The sequence below is a fragment of the Triticum aestivum genome, chromosome 2B (assembly GCF_018294505.1).
Source record: "Triticum aestivum cultivar Chinese Spring chromosome 2B, IWGSC CS RefSeq v2.1, whole genome shotgun sequence".
NCBI classification, from domain to species: Eukaryota; Viridiplantae; Streptophyta; class Magnoliopsida; order Poales; family Poaceae; genus Triticum; species Triticum aestivum.
This window is the reverse complement of record NC_057798.1, coordinates 795,345,543-795,370,367: the sequence shown is the minus strand read 5'-3', so window position 1 is coordinate 795,370,367 and position 24,825 is coordinate 795,345,543. Positions and strand designations below refer to the sequence as shown.

At 43.2% G+C, this 24,825-nt stretch overlaps 1 pseudogene; it reads right to left on the bottom strand.

The window, feature by feature from the left end:
* Window positions 1–549: 549 nt before the first annotated feature.
* The window catches only part of LOC123042822 (uncharacterized), a 38,488-nt pseudogene continuing 14,212 nt past the window's right edge, over window positions 550–24,825 (bottom strand).

Sequence of the window (24,825 nt, the reverse complement as noted above, 5' to 3'; positions counted from 1 at the left end):
GCCCAAATATTAATAATCGAGGTACACAAGCTAAGGTTTCTCAAGTTCTACAAAAAAATTAAGCAAGGAAGCAAAGGCGAACAAACGATTCGAAATTCGTAGAAATACTGTCATTAACCCACGGAAGACTACTTCAGCCCATCCAAAACTTTCTATCTCACAATGAAGAGAAAAAACGGGCAAAATAGAAGGATGGTACCTTTGCTTCCAAAGTCAGCCCGAGACTGAATAAACAGGAATTATATATGATGCACATGTTGTCTTCTAAAATGAAGAACTCGTCCAAAACTTTTCTAGCACAACAGAGTTTCACATAGATGGAACAGTTGATGTCCTTACTACTGAAAAACATTGGCAAATAGATAAACTACAGAAAGCAGAAAACTGATGTGTCTCGGCAAATAGAAAACACAGAAGATTGCCTGCATTATAGTCATAGATGGGTTCCCTTTCTTTGCCAAGGCACACATGCAACCACATATAGAGAAGTAAGTTGAAGCATGCATATATACTAAACTAACCTATGTGCGATGGTCGTGAGCCATACTACTAAATGGTCATGATAATATCCTTTGGCCGCTTTCATTGTATCCGGCAGTAGCCTAGCAACCAGCTCTTTGAGGACAGATGGGCAACTGCTTTTCAGATGCCCATAGCCATCGCTTGCCATCATCGCCTCCAGATTTGTGGGAGAAGCAAGGAACTGTAGACAAGCTTCCTTGAGTCCACTGCAGCTATGCTGCTCAGCTAAGGTCAAACTGGTTGCCACCATGTTCGCATCAATGTGGTTGCATTACTTGTGCTCACATATCAGTTTTAACCTCTTGACATTGTACCTATCCGCTTCCACGAGGAGATGGCCAGCCGTCGTCACATCTAAACGTGCTTCACTTGGGTTGCTATCGATCTCAAGAGCAGGCAGCGAGTCGGTGTATATGAAATGAGTCATTTTACAGTGCATCCGGACGATATGGACCGTCTGTCGGAGCGAATTCGACGGTCTAGATTCGATGCAATACGCTGATGTCACGTGTATTATATCAGACCCTAAGGGGCATTTTTGGGAGAAAAAATATTTCGAACTGATCTGATTTTCCCTCCCAAATATTTCGAGGGTATTCTCGGTACAAATTTCAGGGCTATTTTCGGTTCGATTTTTATCCTGTTCGCTAGGGTTTATTCCTCGCCGCCGCTAGGGTTTTAATCCTCGCCGGCAGGATCTAGCCGCTCGTCGCGGCCCCTCCCTCCCTCGCCGCCGGCAGGATCTAGCCGCGCGTCGCGGCCCCTCCCTCCCTCGTCGCCGGTAGGATCTAGCCGAGCGTCGCGGCCCCTCCCTTCCTCCACCCCAATTCCCTCGCGATCTTGCACCACCTTTTCAACGAACACTAGAGAAGGCCCACTGCACTCCCCACGGCGGCCGCCGGCAAAGAGTCGGCGCCATCCCACCTCATATCATTTCTCAGCCATGGCTGCAGTTTTGATCTGGCCATGCATCTCGTCCGATGGCAAGGTGGTTGGGTATGGATCATATTCTGCCGGGCTAGATGAAGCCGGCCGCCGGCCTCGACGGCCAACCTCATTCGTCCAGCCCCGACTGCATGATCTACGAACGTTCAATCGTTGCATTCAACATGTATTCTTTCAATTTGGCTGATAGGTGAGATTTGGAGATTAATAGAGATGATAAGCTATTAATTTTGGAATGTACTATAAACAATTCATAGCTTGTGTTGCTCAATATTTATGATGCTCGCTTCTTCTTGTGCAATTGTTGGACTGGGATCAACAGACTTGGCATATGCTTTATATGAAAAATTAGATTCACATGGGATATCCACCTTTTCAAGATTGCTGTTAATTCTTATTATGATGTTTTAGCCTTGTTAAAGGGAGAGTAATGGTCCTCGCAAAAAGTAGAGAGAAAGGGATGAGCATTTGATTCTTCCATATGTTGCATTTCATTCTTTCGTGTTTAGTTATGTCCAACATTTGTTACATGCACACACTTGACAGGGTTAGTACAAGTAGTAATTTTTCCTTTGTTTTGCAGGCCTATGACAGAACATGCTATGTGATTCCGTGAGGCAGGATGGATGTACCATGGCCACACTACTGTGCTCCTCAAGGTGACCGCTTCAATTCAGCTTTGCAGCACCTGCAGAGGCCCCCTATGATACGTGCTTTACTCTTGTTATCATATGCTCTATTTTTTTGGCTTTGCGGCCTACCTACGAGACATAGCTGGGATTGCTTTTTCTCTCGTATGAAAATAGACATATCATAATCCACTATTCTTCTAGGGTTGCCCCAGGCACCATTACTGTCACATGGTACTAAAAAGAAAATATAGATTTCTACGAGATCCCGTAGAGACCAAATTTATTTCAAGCCAAATATAGTAACCAGTATTATTGAAGTTTTACAACTTGACTCATGTGCAATGGACTAAGAACACGGCTAGGAAACCTTCTTCGGGACTAAAACCCAACCACACCCTACTCTATCGCTTTATGGCCAAATGAACACTCCACACTGCTGGACTAACTGCTTGCATCTTCGTCATCTTCAACCGCAGTTGCATCCGATAGCCTAGCATGGTACTGCTTGAACCTATTCATGTACTTCATTTTGTTGTAGGGTGCATCGACAAGCACAACAGGTAGCTCTTTCTGAATTTCTCGATGTACTCCTGCATGCAAGGATATGTTAGTATCGTTCCTTTACCTTCAGAAAATGACAAAAATTTAGGTGTTACTCTATGTACTTCGTCATACTGCTTGCTCAGCTTTAGTCCCGTAAATAATTCGATGTTCTTCAGCATGTACAGTGCACAACATGAACTGCAACATTTTATGTTGTTAGATCAGCATTTCAGATATTAGCAATCTAAAACAAAAACAATAGCTAATATTTTTTACTGACGTTTCATCGGATTTTGGCACTTTAATGTTCCGTACTAGCCATTGCGTCACGTTAATGTCTTCCCATGCATTGCTTTCTATCCCATTGACTCGCCTCGCTGCTCTCAGATGTGCTTCCATCCCACGTACCTGCAAGCCCAATGGGATGAGAAGTTGCCTACGACTAATACTTACATACGATGTCAAATCCTTTGTTATAATTAAATATGTTGAAATTCTCACCATGTTATGTACTTCTTTGGGTATCATACAGTGGAAAAGTGAATCAAGAACATGAATCTCCTTCCTTCTGGGGTTTACGACCACAAGTAACCAGTGGACGCCTTGGTTGTTCGTAGGTAGGAAAACCTGGATTGCACAGATAATTAGATCAACGTGTATAGTAATAAAAAATATGTTCAAAGTCAAGTTAAAATACCATATCATGTTTCAGGTAGCTGGTGCCTTGTGTTGTTCCAGGAATGCCTGCCAAAGCGTCCTCGTAGCACTCCTCTATCCTACCGTCTCTTTCGAGCTTAGCGACGCCGGCCACCCTCTCAATGTAAACCAGTTGGCCGTCCCTTGTGTCAATTGGGTCATCATGACGCATGAGCTGGATCACAGCATCAACCACCTACAACAATAATCAAGATAATTGTATTGTACAAAATTTAAACTTCATAAACTAATTTGTGAAATATCTTACTTCGTCACCCAACCATACGGCTTCTTCAGGTCCATCTTTTTGGGTGAGGCATTGCAAATGCTTCGATAGCACGACAATGTCATCAACTGAGACCATTTGTTTTTCTTGATTTGTACTATTGATCAGTGACGCCACGAAATCTTGTCGAACCACATCTAGCTGGTCCCTCGAGGTTTCATTAACTTCTGACCTCTTTTTTAAGTTGCTAGAGCCGATTTTCCTATTTTTATTGTTTGTGTCCTCAGAACCATTTGTAGACTCTTATGGAGTCTTGTTTTTCCTTTTTTTCTTCTCAGTATCGTACGAAGCATACTCGTCATTCTTAAATAATTGCAATACCACATTTTTCTTTTCGCCCCCTTGATTTGGTGGCGTCGATTCAACCACACTTACTTCTTGCTGCTTTCGTAAGGGTTCATCATGGATGTCATCATCTGCGAAGGCACGGGGCTCTTCGGGCTGTCGCGATCCTGTAGCCTTCACAGAGTGTTGCTTACTCCATATGTTGAACGGAATCTGTCATACGAAATAAACCGCATGTTAGCCTTTAGCAGATTCTTGCACAATTATAGGTAAAATGTGCATCACCTGGAATTCTTCAAGGCTTATGGTGGCTTTGGAATGCATTTGCTTATCCAAACTAGGAGCACCCTGGATATCATCCACCTCTTTCAAAAGCTTATGAATACCACTGAGATTCTGTTTGATTTTTCTTTCAGCTCTTTCTAATGCTTCATCCTGTACGTGCAAGATCACATGTTATTTCTGAAGCGACAATGATTGTTTCATAATTAAGTTAACATGCGTACATCAAACTCTTCATCAAGGTTCTTCATTGGGGGATCCATGTCATCATTATTTATTCCCTGCTTACAATGGTGCTTAGCAGCGACCTCCATGACATCATTTTGTTTCCCCTGGTAAGAAGCCTATTCAGCATTCTTAACAGAGGCCTCCATTGGGTGTGAAGGTGCCCCGAGGTCAGAAAGATGTATGTCCTCCAGTCCTAGAAATATTCCGTTGCGTTTTGTCTTTAAAAACTACATGTTAGTCTGGGGTGTTTTCATAGTAAACTAATTTAGAAAAAACCTTGTACACGTAAATTTCCAATTACATATACTAATCTCATAATTCTAGGCTTACGTTCAATTCTTTGATGAGGTCCTCCGTGAACTTGCCATTTGTATGGGTACGCCTAAGGCACTCATCCATTTTCTTTTCAAGGGTGCACATCCTATCAACTTGTTGTGCACCAGCCTCCCGCACGAGGGAGGCAACTTCTTGCAAATCAGTCAAAACACGTCCAACGAGTACCTTCATCTGAGACTTTGAAACAGTTAGAATCATATAACTTCATACTAGTTGCAATGTTACAATATATATTGGGTGCTTGATGTAACTCATTTACCTGAGCGCCAGTCTTCGATTTGGCCAGCATACCATCTCGTGCTGGAATGAAAGGCCTCATCAGGTCCTCAACATACTGCAGTTTAGTGTCGTTAGTATGATTTAGAAAATATACATGTTACATAATCCAGGCAATGTGCTGACATTTTACCTCTCCAACTCCCAGATAATTATTCTGGATTATATTGTCAACCTTTTTTGCCTTCTCCTCGCTCTAGTTCTGGATCAGCGGCCTTAACCTTGATTCATATGAGATGCTAGAGTCGAATTGGTGCACTCCGAACTTCTCGTAGTACCATGTCTGCATGACAACAAAAGCAGTTTACAAATATTCTCGTACATTATGTAATGTATGTTAGGACATGTGATAATTGCATTACTATGAGTTACCTGCAGCAGTGCTAGATTCCCCTCCAGAATTGCCTCGCCATTTACAAAATTCTTCACGCTATCCATAAGATAGTCAAGCATTAGCTGTCCAAGATTTGTGCCCTTTATCGTCTCAACGTTTCTAACAATCCCAATATATTTGTTATCCACATACTCCTCTTTTGTTCGGCATACATATTTGCCTATGGTGTACAAGACAAATGGCCTGACAAAATTTGGTGTGTTGTCGCCTTTCATCTTGGCTAGCAATCGTTTGAAAGTTATTTTGGTGTCATTACGGTCTTTCAGTTTCTTCCACAACTCCATATTATCATCAAGATTTGAAGGAACGTGCTTCTTCCCATGGCAGGGCATGCCTGTTATATGCGCTACATCTTCTAGTGTGATCCTACATGGTCTCCCGTTGATGATAAAGGCATCCTGCTCTGCATCATATGAATTAGCGATGGACATGCACAGTACACATCTTAATTTGATGCTAGGTGTCTTGAGAAGTCCACCCAGTCCTATCAACTGGATGTACATCCTTTGCTGCGTGTTTAATCCCTTTATGAACTCCTCATGTGGCGGAAAAGAAGCATACTGGGTTCAATGGATGTGCAAGTGTGATTAGATTCAGCATGGTATACAATTTAAACACTCATACAGATGAATACAGCTTATATATACCAACATAAAAATTATGCTCTACGCTACTTCATGAGGTAATTTGTTTACAAGCAAGCTGAGTTCCATGAATGTGCAAATACTAGCATTAGATTCAGCTTGGTTAGGTTTGAACGGTCATATAAGGTAATCTCCATTGCAAGGCGATGATCTGAAATAAAATCAAGATTCGAAAATAAAAAACTATCCAAGCGTGGTCTCCTAAACTCTAGGCGCTAATCATGGTCAGTAGTATAGAATTAAAACATGGGCCATCGATGCCTTCCATAACTCCTGCGGAAGGAAAAAAGAAGGCAAGCGGCCGCTGCCCTAATTGGCATCGACAAGACCAGAACCTAAGATTTAGCCTGGAATTAATCAATGAACTGCCAATCTGGTAGGAAACAAATCCTAGCGCCCTCCCATAACGCCCCCCGACTTAATTTGTTTAAAAACATGCTGAGTTACATGAATATGCAAACAACGAGTGGGGTTGCAGCAAGAGATCATGGGATTAAGATCGTGGCACGAAAATAGCAGCGGTTGCAGGAGGAGATCGTGTGGAGTTACCTGAGGATTCATGTTTGGCTCCGTCGTTCGGTCTTGCTGGATTCCTGGGTTGCTCCGTCCTTCGGTCTTGCTGCTTTGGGCGGCGCAGAAGGACGAACTATGATCTATGAGGTTTCAAAGGATCCCTATTTATAGGGATCGTAACAACCCGGGCATATATCCACGTATAGATTTCTTCGGTTGGAGGAAATCAAAGGAGGGGACCCACCACGTAACAACACTTAGGTCTCCTGAGAATCACGATCGTCAAAAAGATATAGTTCCCATTTCTTTGAAAAACAGCCAAAGAACTGGACCGCTTTTATTATTTATTTTTTGAGGGCAAGCATTAAGCTTTATTTTTTTTAGGGCAAGCATCCGCGGCATGATCAACGCGTCCAGCCCGCACAGCCACCACCTCTCCTGTGTGATCCCGCACAACCATGCCCCATCCCCCTTGCATGCCATCTTCAATGAATGCCCCGTCCACATTGAATTTAATCATATCCTCTGGAGGATGGGACCAGCGAGGCGCGCTTGCTGGCGGGGAGGTTGTTTTGCAGAAACACCCCTGGTACTCTCCGGCCGTGCATGCAACCCTAGCAGCAAATTGCGTGTGATCCATCGGCTCGGTTTGTCTCCCTCTCGGACTTTGTTGCACTGAGCCCACCATTGCCACCACATGATGATAACCAACATCCGGTACTAAAGTCAACTAGGATTAACTGTTCACACGTGAACTATTTTCTTTTTTCTTGTGAAGCTATTTTATTGCCCATCCGTGCTCATACCTTTTCTCCTCATAATGAATCATGTCTGGTGCTGCTCAAGATGGCATGACACCATGGTTTTCGCTTCGGTGAGATTCGGCACTCACTGCAATATTTGCCTTTCGGCCAAAATATTTCAGCACTCGCTGAAATTTTTCAGGAACTTCTAACTAGCGATGTTTAAAAAATTATGAAACTTCTAACTAGTGACGTAATTGTTCTGAATCTTGTCCAGACTCCGACGAAACTTAAATATAAATTTAAGAATTCAGTTAACCTTCCTAAGCTTCAAATTCTTGTCAAAAGCAAATATATGTTTCAGCGTCTCCCATGCAGACCAAATTTATTTCAAGAATAGTATTTGGAACCACTACTATGAAGTATTACAACTTGATTAATCCGCACTGGACTAAGAACATGGTTAGGAAACCTTCTTCGGGACTAAAACCAAACCACACCCTACTCTACCGCTTCATAACCAAATGTACACTCCATATCTAAGAATGGACCATTGCTGGACTAAATGCTTGTTGGAAATATGCCCTAGAGGCAATAATAAAATGGTTATTATTGTATTTCCTTGTTCATGATAATTGTCTATTATTCATGCTATAATTGTGTTGACCGAAAACCGCAATACATGTGTGAATACATAGACCACAACATGTCCCTAGTGAGCCTCTAATTGACTAGCTCGTTGATCAACAGATGGCCATGGTTTCCTGACCATGGACATTGGATGTCATTGATAACGGGATCACATCATTAGGAGAATGATTTGATGGACAAGACCCAATCCTAAGCATAGCACAAGATCGTGTAGTTCGTTTGCTAAAAGATTTTCTAATGTCAAGTATCATTTCCTTAGACCATGAGATTGTGCAACTCCCGGATACCGTAGGAATGCTTTGGGTGTGCCAAACGTCACAACGTAACTGGGTGGCTATAAAGGTGCACTACGGGTATCTCCGAAAGTGTCTGTTGGGTTGGCATGAATCAAGACTAGGATTTGTCACTCCGTATGACGGAGAGGTATCTCTGGGCCCACTAGGTAATGCATCATCATGAGCTCAATGTGACTAAGTTGTTAGTCACCGGATCATGCATTATGGAACGATTAAAGTGACTTGCCGGTAACGAGATTGAACGAGGTATTGGGATGCCGACGATCGAATCTCGGGCAAGTAACGTACCGACTGACAAAGGGAATTGTATACGGGATTGATTGAATCCCCGACATCGTGGTTCATCCGATGAGATCATCGTGGAACATGTGGGAGTCAACATGGGTATCCAGATCCTGTTGTTGGTTATTGGCCGACGAGGTGTCTCGGTCATGTCTGCATGGTTCCCGAACCCGTAGGGTCTACACACTTAAGGTTCGGTGACGCTAGAGTTGTTATGGGAAATAGTATGTGGTTACCGAAGGTTGTTCGGAGTCCTGAATGAGATCCCAAACATGACGAGGAGCTCCGGAATGGTCCGGAGGTGAAGATCGGTATATTGGACGAAGGGTATTGGAGTCCGGAATTGTTCCGGGAGTACCAGGTGATGACCAGCGTGTCCGAAAGGGGTTTCGGAGGCCCCGGCAGCGTTGGGGGGCCTTATGGGCCAAGGGGAGGGGTCACATCAGCCCACTAAGGGGCTGAGTGCCCCTCCCACCCCATCTCACGTAACCAGGAGAGGTGGGGGCGCCACCCCTAGGGTAGCCGCCCCTCCCGGCTTGGGGGGCAAGTTTCCTAGAGGGTGGGGGCGCCCAAACCCATCTAGGGTTTCCCCTATGGCCGCCGCCCCTCCCCTAGGGAACCCTAGGGCTCCTCCTCCTCCTCCCTCCCCCCTATATATAGTGAGGGAGAGAGAGGGCAGCCGCACCCTTCCCCTGGCGCAGCCCTCTCCCTCCTCCAACAGCTCCTCCTCCACCATAGTGCTTGGCGAAGCCCTACCGGAGAACCACGAGCTCCATCACCACCACACTGTTGTGATGTCGGAGTTCTCCCTCAACTTCTCCTCTCACCTTGCTGGATCAAGAAGGAGGAGACGTCCCCGGGTTGTACGTGTGTTGAACGCGGAGGCACCGTTGTTCGGTACTTAGATCGGATTCGGCCGCGATCTGAATTGCGTCGTGTATGACTCCACCGACCGCGTTCTTGCAATGCTTCCTCTTAGCGATCTTCAAGGGTATGAAGATGCACTCCCTCTCTCTCTCGTTGCTAGAATCTCCTAGATTGATCTTGGTGATACGTAGGAAAATTTTGAATTTGTGCTACGTTCCCCAATAGTGGTATCAGAGCTAGGTCTATTGCGTAGATTCTATGCACGAGTAGAACACAAGTTGTTGTGGGCGTTGATTTTGTTCAATATGCTTACCGTTACTAGTCCTATCTTGTTTCGACGGTATTGTGGGATGAAGCGGCCCGGACCGACCTTACACGTACACTTACGTGAGACAGGTTCCACCGACTGACATGCACTTGTTGCATAAGGTGGCTAGCGGGTGCCAGTCTCTCCTACTTTAGTCAGATCAGATTCGACGAAAAGGGTCCTTATGAAGGGTAAATAGAAATTGGCATATCACATTGTGGTTTTGGCGTAGGTAAGAAATGATCTTGCTAGAAACTGCAGCCACGTAAAAACTTGCAACAACAATTAGAGGACATTTAACTTGTTTTTGCAGCATATGTCGTGTGATGTGATATGGCCCAGAAGGATGTGATGAATAAAATATATGTGATGTATGAGATTGATCATATTCTTGTAATAGGAATCACGACTTGCATGTCGATGAGTATGACAACCGGCAGGAGCCATAGGAGTTGTCTTTATTTATTGTATGACCTGCGTGTCACTGAATAACGCCATGTAATTACTTTACTTCATTGCTAAACCATTAGCCATAGTAGTAGAAGTAATAGTTGGCGAGACAACTTCATGGAGACACGATGATGGAGATCATGCTGTCATGCCGGTGACGATGATGATCATGGAGCCCCGAAGATGGAGATCAAAAGGAGCAAAATGATATTGGCCATATCATGTCACTATTTGATTACATGTGATGTTTATCATGTTTATGCATCTTATTTGCTTAGAACGATGGTAGTAAATAAGATGGTCCCTCATAATAATTTCAAGAAACTGTTCCCCCTAACTGTGCACCGTTGCTAAAGACCGTTGCTTCGAAGCACCACGTGATGATCGGGTGTGATAGATTCTAACATTCACATACAATGGGTGTAAGCCAAATTTACACACGCGAAACACTTAGGTTGACTTGACGAGCCTAGCATGTACAGACATGGCCTCGGAACACAAGAGACCGAAAGGTCGAGCATGAGCCGTATAGTAGATACGATCAACAGGGAGATGTTCACCGAAGATGACTAGTCCGTCTCACGTGATGATCGGACACGGCCTAGTTGACTCGGATCATGTATCACTTAGATGACTAGAGGGATGTCTATCTGAGTGGGAGTTCATTAGATGAACTTAATTATCATGAACATAGTAAAAAGGTCTTTGCAAATTATGTCATAGCTTGCGTTTTAGTTCTACTGTTTTAGATATGTTCCTAGAGAAAATATAGTTGAAAGTTAATAGTAGCAATTATGCGGACTGGGTCCGTAAATTGAGGATTGTCCTCATTGCTGCGGAGAAGGCTTATGTCCTTAATGCACTGCTCGGTGTGCTGAACCTCGAACGTCATCGCGAATGTTGCGAACATCTGACATACACGTTTTGATGACTACGTGATAGTTCAGTAATGTTAAACAGTTTGGAATTGAGGCGCTAAAAACATTTTAGAAACGTCGCGGAACATATGAGATGTTCCAAGGACTGAAATTGGGATTTCAGGCTCGTGCCCACGTCAAGAGGTATAAGACCTCCGACGAGCTTCTTAGCCTACAAACTAAGGGAGAAAAGCCCAATCATTGAGCATGTCCTCAGATTGTCTGGGTACTACAATCACTTGAATCGAGTGGGAGTTAATCTTCTAGATGAGATAGTGATGTTTCTCCAAAGTCATTGCCACCAAGCTACTAGAGCTTCGTGATGAACTATAACAAATCAGGGATAGATATGATGATCCTTGAGCTATTCGCGATGTTTGACACCGCGAAATTAGAAATCAAGAAGGAGCATCAATTGTTGATGGTAAGTGAAACCACTAGTTTCAAGAAGGGCAAGGGCAAGAAGGGGTACATCATGAAACGGCAAATCAGTTGCTGCTCCAGTGAAGAAACCCAGGGTTGAACCCAAACCCGAGACTAAGTGCTTCTGTAATGAGGGAACGGTCACTGAAGCCGAACTACCCTAGATACTTGGTAGATGAGAAGGCTGGCAAGGTTGACAGAAAAATATTGGATATACATTGTATTAGTGTACTTTACTAGTACTCCTGGTAGCACCAGGTTATTAAGATACCGGTTCGGTTGCTAAGTGTTAGTAACTCGGAATAAAAGAGCTACGGAATAAACGGAGACTAGCTAAAGGTGAGATGACGATGTGTGTTGGAAGTGTTTCCAAGGTTGATGTGATCAAGCATCGCCTGCTCCCTCTACCATCGAGATTGGTGGTAAACCTAAATAATTGTTATTTGGTGTTTGCGTTGAGCATAGACATGATTGGATTATGTCTATCGCAATACGGTTATTCATTTAAGGAGAATAATGGTTACTCTATTTATTTGAATAATACCTTCAATGGTCTTGCACCTAAAATGAATGGTTTATTGAATCTCGATCGTAGTGATACACATGTTCATGCCAAAAGATATAAGATAGTAATGATAGTACCACCTGCTTGTGGCACTGCCATTTGAGTCATATTGGTATAAAACGCATGAAGAAGCTTCCTGTTGATGGATCTTTGGACTCACTCGTTTTTTGAAAAGTTTGAGACATGCGAACCATGTCTATTGGTATGTGCGCATGAAGAAACTCCATGCAGATGGATCATTTGGACTCACTTGATTCTAAATCACTTGAGACATGCAAATCATACCACATGGGCAAGATGACTGAAAAGCCTCGTTTCAGTAAGATGGAACAAGAAAGCAACTTGTTGGAAGTAATGCATTTTGATGTGTGTTGTCCAATGAGTGCCAAGGCACGCAGTGGATATCGTTATGTTCTTACTTCACAAATGATTTGAGTAGATGCTGAGTATATTTACTTGATGAAACACAAGTCTGAATTATTGAAAGGTTCAAGTAATTTCAGAGTGAAGTTGAAGATCTTCGTGACAAGAGAATAAAATGTCTATGATATGATCATAGAGATGAATATCTGAGTTGCGAGTTTGCTACACAATTAAGACATTGTGGAAATTGTTTCACAACTAACACCGCCTGGAACACCATAGTGTGATGGTGTGTCCGAACGTCATAGTTGCACCCTATTGGATATGGTGCATGCCATGATGTCTCTTATAGAATTACCACTATTGTTCATGGGTTTGGAATTAGAGACAACCGCATTCACTTTAAATAGGGCACCACATAATTCCATTGAGATGACACCGCATGAACTATGGTTTAGAGAAACCTAAGCTGTCGTTTCTTGAAAGTTTGGGGCTGCGACGCTTATGTGAAAAAGTTTCATCCTAATAAGCTCGAACCCAAAGCGGATAAATACATCTTCATGGGACACCCAAAACAGTTGGGTATACCTCCTATTTCAGATCCGAAAGCAAAAGTGATTGTTTCTAGAAACGGGTACTTTCGCGAGGAAAGGTTTCTCTTGAAAGAATTGAGTGGGAGGATGGCGGAGACTTGATGAGGTTGTTGAACCATCACTTCAACTAGTGTGTAGCAGGGCGCAGGAAGTTGTTCCTGTGGCACCTACACCAATTGAAGTGAAAGCTGATGATAGTGATCATGAAACTTCGGATCAAGTCACTACCGAACCTCGTAGGTCGACAAGGACGCGTACTGCTTCAGAGTGGTATGGTAATCCTGTCTTGGAGGTCATGTTGCTAGACAACAATGAACCTACGAGCTATGGAGAAGCGATGGTGGGCCCGGATTCCGACGAATGGCTCCGTGACATCATTTTGTTTCCCCTGGTCCGAAGCCTGCTCAGCATTCTCAATAGAGGCCTCCATTGGGTGTGAAGGTGCCCCGAGGTCAGAAAGATGTATGTCCTCCAGTCCTAGAAATATTCCGTCACGTTTTGTCTTTAAAAAATACATGTTAGTCTGGGGTGTTTTCATAGTAAACTAATTTAGAAAAAACCTTGTACACGTAAATTTCCAATTATATATACTAATCTCATAATTCTAGGCTTACGTTCAATTCTTTGATGAGGTCCTCCGTGAGCTTGCCATTTGTATGGGTACGCCTAAGGCACTCATTCATTTTCTTTTCAAGGGTGAACATCCTATCAACTTGTTGTGCACCAGCCTCCCGCACGAGGGAGGCAACTTTTTGCAAATCAGTCAAAACACGTCCGACGAGTACCTTCATCTGAGACTTTGAAACAGTTAGAATCATATAACTTCATACTAGTTGCAATGTTACAATATATATTAGGTGTCTGATGTAACTCGTTTACCTGAGCGCTAATCTTCGGTTTGGCCAGCGTACCATCTCGTGCTGGAATGAAAGGCCTCATCAGGTCCTCAATGTACTGCAGTTTAGTGTCGTTAGTATGATTTAGAAAATATACATGTTACATAATCCATGCAATGTGCTGACATTTTACCTCTCCAACTCCCAGATAATTATTCTAGATTATATTGTCAACCTTTTTTGCCTTCTCCTCGCTCTAGTTCTGGATTAGCGGCCTTAACCTTGATTCATATGAGATGCTAGAGTCGAATTGGTGCACTCTGAACTTCTCATAGTACCATGTCTGCATGACAACAAAAGTAGTTTACAAATATTCTCGTACATTATGTAATGTATGTTAGGACATGTGATAATTGTACTACTACGAGTTACCTGCAGCAGTGCTAGATTCCCCTCCAGAATTGCCTCGCCATTTACAAAATTCTTCATGCTATCCATAAGATAGTCAAGCGTTAGCTATCCAAGATTTGTGCCCTTTATCGTCTCAACGTTTCTAACAATCCCAATATATTTGTTATCCACATACTCCTCTTTTGTTCGGCATACATATTTGCCTATGGTGTACAAGACAAATGGCCTGACAAAATTTGGTGTGCTGTCGCCTTTCATCTTGGCTAGCAATCCTTTGAAAGTTATTTTGGTGTCATTACAGTCTTTCAGTTTCTTCCACAACTCCATATTATCATCAAGATTTGAAGGAACGTGCTTCCTCCCATGGCAGGGCATGCCTGTTATATGCGCTACATCTTCTAGTGTGATCCTACATGGTCTCCCGTTGATGATAAAGGCATCCTGCTCTGCATCATATGAATTAGCGATGGCCATGCACAGTACACGTCTTAATTTGATGCTAGGTGTCTTGAGAAGTCCACCCAGTCCTATCAACTGGATGTACATCCTTTGCTGCGTGTTTAATCCCTTTATGAACTCCTCATATGGCGGCAAAGAAGCATCCTGGGTTCAATGGATGTGCAAGTGTGATTAGATTCAGCATGGTATACAATTTAAACACTCATACAGACGAATACAGCTTATATAAACCAACATAAAAATTGTGCTCTACGCTACTTCATGAGGTAATTTGTTTACAAGCAAGCTGAGTTCCATGAATGTGCAAATACTAGCATTAGATTCAGATTGGTTACGTTTGGTCATATAACATAATCTCCATTGCAAGGCGCTGATCTGAAATAAAATCAAGATTCGAAAATAAAAAACTATCCCACCGTGGTCTCCTCAACTCTAGGCGCTAATCATGGTCAGTAGTATAGAATTAAAACATGGGCCATCGATGCCTTCCATAACTCGTGCGGAAGGAAAAAAGAAGGCAAGCGCCCGCTGCCCTAATTGGCATCGACAAGACCAAAACCTAAGATTTAGCCTGGAATTAATCAATGAACTGCCAATCTGGTAGGAAACAAGTCCTAGCGCCCTCCCATAACGCCCCCCGACTTAATTTGTTTAAAAACATGTTGAGTTACATGAATATGCAAACAACGAGTGGGGTTGCAGCAAGAGATCATGGGATTAAGATCGTGGCACGAAAAATAGCAGCGGTTGCAGGAGGAGATCGTGGGGAGTTACCTGAGGATTCATGTTTGGCTCCGTCGTTCGGTCTTGCTGGATTCCTGGGTTGCTCCGTCCTTCGGTCTTGCTACTTTGGGCGGCGCAGAAGGACGAACTATGATCAATGAGGTTTCAAAGGATCCCTATTTATAGGGATCGTAACAACCCGGGCATATATCCACGTATAGATTTCTTCGGTTGGAGGAAATCAAGGGAGGGGACCCACCACGTAACAACACTTAGGTCTCCTGAGAATCACGATCGTCAAAAATATATAGTTCCCGTTTCTTTGAAAAACAGCCAAAAGAACTGGACCACTTTTATTATTTATTTTTTGAGGGCAAGCATTTAGCTTTATTTTTTGAGGGCAAGCATCCACGGTATGATCAACGCGTCCAGCCCGCGCAGCCATGACCTCTCCTGTGTGATCCCGCACAACCACGCCCCATCCCCCTTGCATGCCATCTTCAATGAATGCCCCGTCCACATTGAATTTAATCATATCCTCTGGACGATGGGACCAGCGAGGCGCGCTTGCTGGCAGGGAGGTTGTTTTGCAGAAACACCCCTGGTACTCTCCGGCCGTGCATGCAACCCTAGCAGCGAATTGCGTGTGATCCATCGGCTCGGCTTGTCTCCCTCTCGGACTTTGTTGCGCTGAGCCCACCATTGCCACCACATGATGATAACCAACATCCGGTCCTAAAGTCAACTAGGATTAACTGTTCACACGTGAAGTATTTTCTTTTTTCTTGTGAAGCTATTTTATTGCCCATCTGTGCTCATACCTTTTCTCCTCGTATATGTGAGACCAAATTTTGTTGATAATACTGAATCATGTATGGTGCTGCTCAAGATGGCACGACACCATGGTTTTCGCTTCGGTGAGATTCAGCACTCACTGCAATATTTGCCTTTCGGCCAAAATATTTCAGCACTCGCTGAAATTTTTCAGGAACTTCTAACTAGCGATGTTTAAAAAATTATGAAACTTCTAACTAGCGGCGTAATTGTTCTGAATCTTGTCCAGACTCCGACGAAACTTAAATATAAATTTAAGAATTCAATTAACCTTCCTAAGCTTCAAATTCTTGTCAAAAGCAAATATATGTTTCAGCGTCTCCCATGCAGACCAAATTTATTTCAAGAATAGTATTTGGAACCAGTACTGTGAAGTATTACAACTTGATTAATCCGCACTGGACTAAGAACATGGCTAGGAAATCTTCTTCGGGACTAAAACCAAACCACACCCTACTCTACCGCTTCATAACCAAATGTACACTCCATATCTAAGAATGGACCATTGCTGGACTAAATGCTTGTTGGAAATATGCCCTAGAGGCAATAATAAAATGGTTATTATTGTATTTCCTTGTTCATGATAATTGTCTATTATTCATGTTATAATTGTGTTGACCGGAAACCTCAATACATGTGTGAATACATAGACCACAACATGTCCCTAGTGAGCCTCTAGTTGACTAGCTCGTTGATCAACAGTTGGTCATGGTTTCCTGACCATGGATATTGGATGTCATTGATAACGGGATCACATCATTAGGAGAATGATTTGATGGACAAGACCCAATCCTAAGCATAGCACAAGATCCTGTAGTTCGTTTGCTAAAAGCTTTTCTAATGTCAAGTATCATTTCCTTAGACCATGAGATTGTGCAACTCCCGGATACCGTAGGAATGCTTTGGGTGTGCCAAACGTCACAACGTAACTGGGTGGTTATAAAGGTGCACTACGGGTATCTCCGAAAGTGTCTGTTGGGTTGGCATGAATCGAGACTGGGATTTGTCACTCCGTATGATGGAGAGGTATCTCTGGGCCCACTCGGTAATGCATCATCATAATGAGCTCAATGTGACTAAGTAGTTAGTCACGGGATCATGCATTACGGAACGAGTAAAGTGACTTGCCGGTAACGAGATTGAACGAGGTATTGGGATACCGATGATCGAATCTCGGGCAAGTAACGTACCGATTGACAAAGGGAATTGTATACGGGATTGATTGAATCCCCGACATCGTGGTTCATCCGATGAGATAATCGTGGAACATGTGGGAGTCAACATAGGTATCCAGATCCCGTTGTTGGTTATTGGCCGGAGAGGTGTCTCGGTCATGTCTGCATGGTTCCCGAACCCGTAGGGTCTACACACTTAAGGTTCGATGACGCTAGAGTTGTTATGGGAAATAGTATGTGGTTATCGAAGGTTGTTCGGAGTCCCGGATGAGATCCCGGACATGACGAGGATCTCCGGAATGGTCCGGAGGTGAAGATCAGTATATTGGACGACGGGTATTGGAGTCCAGAATTGTTCCGGGAGTACCAGATGATGACCAGCGTGTCCGAAAGGGGTTTTGGAGGCCCCGGCAAGTGTTGGGGGGCCTTATGGGCCAAGGGGAGGGGGCACATCAGCCCACTAAGGGGATGAGCGTCCCTCCCACCCCATCTCACATAACCAGGAGAGGTGGGGGCGTCACCCCTAGGGTAGCTGCCCCTCCCGGCTTGGGGGGCAAGTTTCCTAGGGGGTGGGGGCGCCCAAACCCATCTAGGGTTTCCCCTGTGGCCGCCGCCCCTCCCCTAGGGAACCCTAGGGCGCCTCCTCCTCCTCCCTTCCCCCTATATATAGTGAGGGAGAGAGAGGGCAGCCGCACCCTTCCCCTGGCACAGCCCTCTCCCTCCTCCAACACCTCCTCCTCCACCATAATGCTTGGCGAAGCCCTGCCGGAGAACCACGAGCTCCATCACCACCACGCCGCCGTGCTGTCGGAGTTCTCCCTCAACTTATCCTCTCCCCTTGCTGGATCAAGAAGGAGGAGACGTCCCTGGGTTGTACGTGTGTTGAACGTGGAGGCACCATTGTTCGGTGCTTAGATCGGATTCGGCCGCGATCTGAATCGCTTCATGTACGACTCCACCGACCGCGTTCTTGCAACGCTTCCGCTTAGCGATCTTCAAGGGTATGAAGATGCACTCCCTCTCTCTCTCTCATTGCTAGAATCTCCTAGATTGATCTTGGTGATACGTAGGAAAATTTTGAATTTGTGCTACGTTCCCCAACAATGCTTGCATCTTCATGATCTTCAATCGCAGCTGCATCCGATAGGCTAGCATTGTACGTCTTCAGCCTTTTCATGGACTTCAATTTGTTGTAGGGCGAATTAAGAAGGACAACAGGCAGCTCTCTTCTATAATTGTCGATGTATGTCAGCAAGGGAGGATATGTTAGTATCGTTCCATATGTTTACAAAATTGAGAGAATTTTAGGTGTTACTCTGCGTACTTGGTCATAATGCAGTCTAAGATCTTCTCCCGTAAAGAATTCGATGTTCTTCAGCATGTAGAGTGCACAAGAAGAACTACAACAATTAATTCTGTTAGCAGCATTTCGCGTATTAACAATGAAAAACATAATTAGAAGCTAATACTGTTGACTGACTTGTCATCTTGTCTTGGCACAGGCACATGCTTTACTGTCCATTGGGTCACGTTAATGTCTTGCCATGCATGGCTTTGTGGTCCATTGATTCGCAACGATGCTCTCAGATGTGCTTCCACCCCACATATCTGCCAAAGTCAATGATATGAGAAGTTGCTCATGGTTCATGGCTAGGTATGATGCTAAATTCTGTGTTATATTGAAAGACGTTTAAAATCTCACCATGTGAACCACTTGTGTGCGTTCTAGGTAGCCTAAAAGTGAATCAAGAATCTGAATCTCCCTCCTTCTGGGGTTTACGACCACAAGGAACCAGTGGGTGTTCGCCATGTTCATAGGCAGAAAAACCTGGACAGCCAAGATGATTACATCAACATGCATAATAATTAGAAGGAAAAAATGTGTTTATGTCATGGTGAGATGGTACCAGATCATGTCTGATGTAGTTGTCTCCTTTTGTTGTTCCATGACTGCCCGCCAAAGCAGCCTCGTGGCAGTTCTCTACCTTACCATCTCTTTCGAGCATAGCGACACCGGCCACCCTCTCAATGTAAACCAGCTGCCCATCCCTTATGTCATTAGGATGATCATGACACATGATCTGAATCATAGCATCAACCAACTAAAACAAAATTCAAGTTAATTGTGGCATTCAAAAAAATTCAAGTTAATTGTATTGTGCAAAAGAAAATTGATAAACTAATTTGGGCAAATATCTTACTTCGTCACCCAACCATTTGTCATCTTCGCCTACATCTGTCATGGTGAGGCATTGCAAATGCTTCTGTTGCAGAACAATGTCATCAATTACCACCAATTGTTTATCAAGATCTGAGGTGTTGATAATTTCGGCCACATAACTGTGTCAAAACTTGTCAAGGTTGGTCTCCAGCGTCGAAGCACCTGTGTCTGTATCTTTTAAATTGCTTGCATGGTTTTTCCTCTTTGTATTCTTTGTGTCCTTGGAATCGTTGGTAGACTCCGATGGAGTCATGTTTTTCTTTCTCTTCTTATCACTATCGCACAGAACAAAATCTTCATTGCACAATAATGAAGATACCACTCTTTTTCCAGCTGCTCGCACGAGTTGGTAGCATGGAATCAACCCCACTATCTTATCGCTGCTTTGCTAAAGAATCATCATAGTTGTCCTCATCAACTGGGAAGACATGGGGCTCTTCCGGCTCCCTTATTCCCTTAGCCTTGGCAGACCGGTGGTTGCTTTTGGTACCTGCCTCTGCACCCACCTCAATATTGACATCTTCATCATCTTGATTTCTTCTTTCTTCAGTCTTTCGCACATTCTCATTGTGCCTCAAATTTAGAGGATCCTGTGATTCGAAATGAAGCACTTGTTAGCTTGCAATCTGCGCAAAATAAAAAACACAAAACCAGTTAACTGTAAAATGTGCATCACCAGGAAAGCTTCAAGGCTTGTGGTGACTTTGGAATGCTTTCACGAATCCAAACTCGGAGCACCCTGCGATGCATCCACCTCTTTATAAAGTTGTGAAACATTCTTGAGACTCTCCTTGCAAGCTGCAGTAACAGCTCTGTCTTCTTCATCCTGAACGTGGAAGATCATATGTTAGCTACGAATCTGCGTTCACTTAAAACAAAATCAGTTAGATGTAAAATGTGTATCACCATGAAAGCTTCAAGGCTAATCTTGGCTTTTGAATGCTTTCGTGATTGCAAACTAGGAGCAGGCTGTAAATCTTCAGATACATACTTCTTGGGGGCATCCATGTAATCTTTTTGTATTCCCTTAGCAGAAATGCCTTTGGCAATGACCTCTGTGTCATCTTTTTGTTTTTGCTGGCGAGTAGTATTCTCTCCTGGGACCTCCATTGGGTCCGCAGGTAATCCCAGGTCAAATAGTTCTTTGTCCTCGACTCCTGTGCGGTCAGCATCAAATATTCCATAGCGGTGGTTCTTTAAAAAAATGTGTTAGTGTGGAGAGTATTGACAGTAAAATTATTTATAGAAACTCACAATGGTATACTTACATTGAATTCTGTGATGAGGTCGTCCGTGCGTCTGCCGTTCGCAAGGGTGATCCTATCAAATTGTTGTGCACTGGCCTCCCGCACAATGGAGACAACTTCTTTCAAATCAGCCAATACACTGCCCATGAGTGCCTTATCCTGCAAATTACAAGCAGTTAGGAGCATATGACTTCGATTGTACTTGCAAAGTTACAATATATATTTGTGCGTGATTTTCATCATTTACCTGGCCGTCATTCTTTGGTTTGACCGGCGTCCCAACTGGTGGTGGATTGAAAGGCCGTAGCAGGTCATCGACATACTGCATGTTAGTGTCGTTAGTATCATTCAAAACATATGGTACATAATCCAGGCACACAGTACTAACACTTTACCTCTCCAACCCCTATATAATTTTTGTTGATTATGTTCAACCTTCTGTGCCTTCTCGTCACTCCAGTTTTGGATCAGCGGCCTTAACCTTGATGCATGCGAGATGGTAGAGTCCAATTGGTGCACCCTCCACTTCTTGTAGTACCACGTCTGCATTACAACAAAAATAGCTTAGACAATTTTCCATAAAATTAAATGTATGGTATGTTAATAATGATTGTATTACCTACAGCAGTGGTAGGTTGCCCTCTAGATTTGCTCCACCATTTGCAATTTTCCTGACGCTAGCCATAAGATGGTCAAGAGTAAGCTGTCCAAAATTGGTGCTCTTTATTGTCTCAACATTTCTAACAATCCCAAGGTAGTATGGGCTTCTTGGGGTCAATGAAAATTTGTTGTTGGATTTTCTCACTGTTGGATTTTCTGCCATTATACTTCATAATCATGATTTTACTTGTTGGTATGGGTAGTAATGAGTAAATAAATAGCAAGTATACAAAAGGGTGAGTATTGGTCAGCATACCTTGCTCGTTCTCATAGCCTTCACTATGCTGTCATCTTGATTGAGAGATTCTATCATGTCCTTATTCTCACTGGAAATTGGAAAATTAACCTCCACAGCTACCTCTAAAAATTGTATGTACAGCAGCAAATGCATTATTTGTTTTGTTGGGACAATTTAAAGACATTATATTTATTAACTGATGGTACCACACAACAGCCCATCAGGAAATTTGCAGTGATCAAAGGCAGATCAGTTATAGTTTCACGTATTGCTTGATGAGAGCAGTCAATCATGGTTCATTTGTACATGGCTACTAATTGGTTGGTCATGTCTACTACACGACCTTCTTCTTGTAGACGTTGTTGGGCCTGCAAGTGCACATGTTTGTAGGACAGTAGCAAATTTCCCTCAAGTGGATGACCTAAGGTTTATCAATCCGTAGGAGGCGTAAGGTGAAGATGGTATCTCTCAAGCAACCCTGCAACCAAATAACAAAGAGTCTCTTGTGTCCCCAACACACCCAATACAATGGCAAATTGTATAGGTGCACTAGTTCGGCGAAGAGATGGTGATACAAGTGCAAAATAGATGGTAGATAAAGGTATTTGTAATCTGAAATAATAAAAACAGCAAGGTAGCGAGCAGTAAAAGTGAGCGTAAACGGTATTGCAATGGTAGGAAACAAGGCCTAGGGTTCATACTTTCACTAGTGCAAGTTCTCTCAACAATAATAACATAGATAGAACATATGACAAGCCCTCAACATGCAACAAAGAGTCACTCCAAAGACACTAATAGCGGAGAACAAACATAGAGATTACGGTAGGGTACGAAACCACCTCAAAGTTATCATTTTTGTTCTATCTATTCAAGAGTTCGTAGTAAAATAACATAAAGCTATTCTTTCCGCTCAATCCATCATAGAGTTCATACTAGAATAACACCTTAAGACACAAATCAACCAAAACCCTAATGTCACCTAGATACTCCATTGTCACCTCAAGTATCCGTGGGCATGATTATACGATATGTGTCACACAATCTCAGATTCATCCAACCAACATAAAAGTACTTCAAAGAGTGCCCCAAAGCTAATACCGGAGAGTCAAGAACGTGTGCCAACCCCTATGCATAGGTTCATGGGCTGAACTCGCAAGTTGGTCACCAAAACATACATCAAGTGGCACATGATATCCCATTGTCACCACAGATAATCACGGCAAGACATACATCAAGTGTTCTCATAAAGACTCAATCCAATAAGATAACTTCAAAGGGGAAACTCAATTCATCACAAGAGAGTAGAGGGGGAGAAACATCATAAGATCCAACTACAATAGCAAAGCTCGGGATACATCAAGATCATGCCATAGAGGAAACACGAGAGAGAACACGAGAGAGAGAGAGAGATCAAACACATAGCTACTGGTACATACCCTCAGCCCCGAGGGTGAACTACTCCCTCCTCATCATGGATAGCGCCGGGATGATGAAGATGGCCTCCGGTGATGGGATCCCCCTCCGGCAGGGTGCTGGAATAGGGTCCCGATTGGTTTTTGGTGGCTACAGAGGCTTGCGGCGGCGGAACTCCCGATCTAGGTTCTGTTCTGGAAGTTTTTGGGTACGTAGGTATATATGGGTGCAGGGGGTACGTCGGAGGAGCTACGGGGGTCCCACGAGGTAGGGGGCGCGCCCCCCACCCTCGTGGGCAGCCCGTCTCTCCCCTGACATGCACTCCAAGCCCATCAGGTTGGTTTCCTTCCAAAATTAATTTCTCCAGTTGATTTCGTTCCGTTCTGACTCCGTTTGATATTCCTTTTCCTCGAAACACTGAAATAGGCATAAAACAGGAAATCTGTGTTGGGCCTCCGGTTAATAGGTTAGTCCCAAAAATAATATAAAAGTGGATAATAAAGCCCAATATTGCCTAAAACAGTAGATAAAGTAGCATGGAGCAATCAAAAATTATAGATACGTTGGAGACGTATCAAGCATCCCCAAGCTTAATTCCTGCTCGTCCTCGAGTAGGTAAATGATAAAAAAGAATTTTTGATGCGGAGTGATACTTTGGCATAATTTCAATGCAAATCTTCTTAATTGTGATATGAATATTCAGATCCGAAAGATTCAAGACAAAAGTTCATATTGACACAAAAATAATAATACTTCAAGCATACTAATCAAAGTAATCATGTCTTCTCAAAATAGCATGGTTAAAGAAAGTTATCCCTACAAAATCATATAGTCTGGCTATGCTCTATCTTCATCACACAAAATATTTAATCATGCACAACCCCGATGACAAGCCAAGCAATTGTTTCATACTTTAATAATCTCAAACTTTTTCAACTTTCACACAATACATGAGCGTGAGCCATGGACATAGCACTATAGGTGGAATAGAATGGTGGTTGTGGAGAAGACAAAAAGGAGAAGATAGTCTCACATCAACTAGGCGTATCAATGGGCTATGGAGATGCCCATCAATAGATATCAATGTGAGTGAGTAGGGATTGCCATGCAACGGATGCACTAGAGCTATAAGTATATGAAAGCTCAACAAAAGAAACTAAGTGGGTGTGCATCCAACTTGCTTGCTCACGAAGACCTAGGGCACTTTTGAGGAAGCCCATCATTGGAATATACAAGCCAAGTTTTATAATAAAAAATTCCCACTAGTATATGAAAGTGACAACATATGAGACTCTCTATCATGAAGATCATGGTGCTTATTTTGAAGCACAAGTGTGGAAAAAGGATAGTAGCATTGTCCCTTCTCTCTTTTTCTCTCATTTTTTTTGTTTGGGCCTTTTCTCCTTTTTTTATGGCCACTCTTTTTTTTCATCCGGAGTCTCATCCCGACTTATGGGGGAATCATAGTCTCCATCATCCTTTCCTCACTGGGACAATGCTCTAATAATGATGATCATCACACTTTTATTTTTTTCTTACAACTCAACAATTACAACTCGATACTTAGAA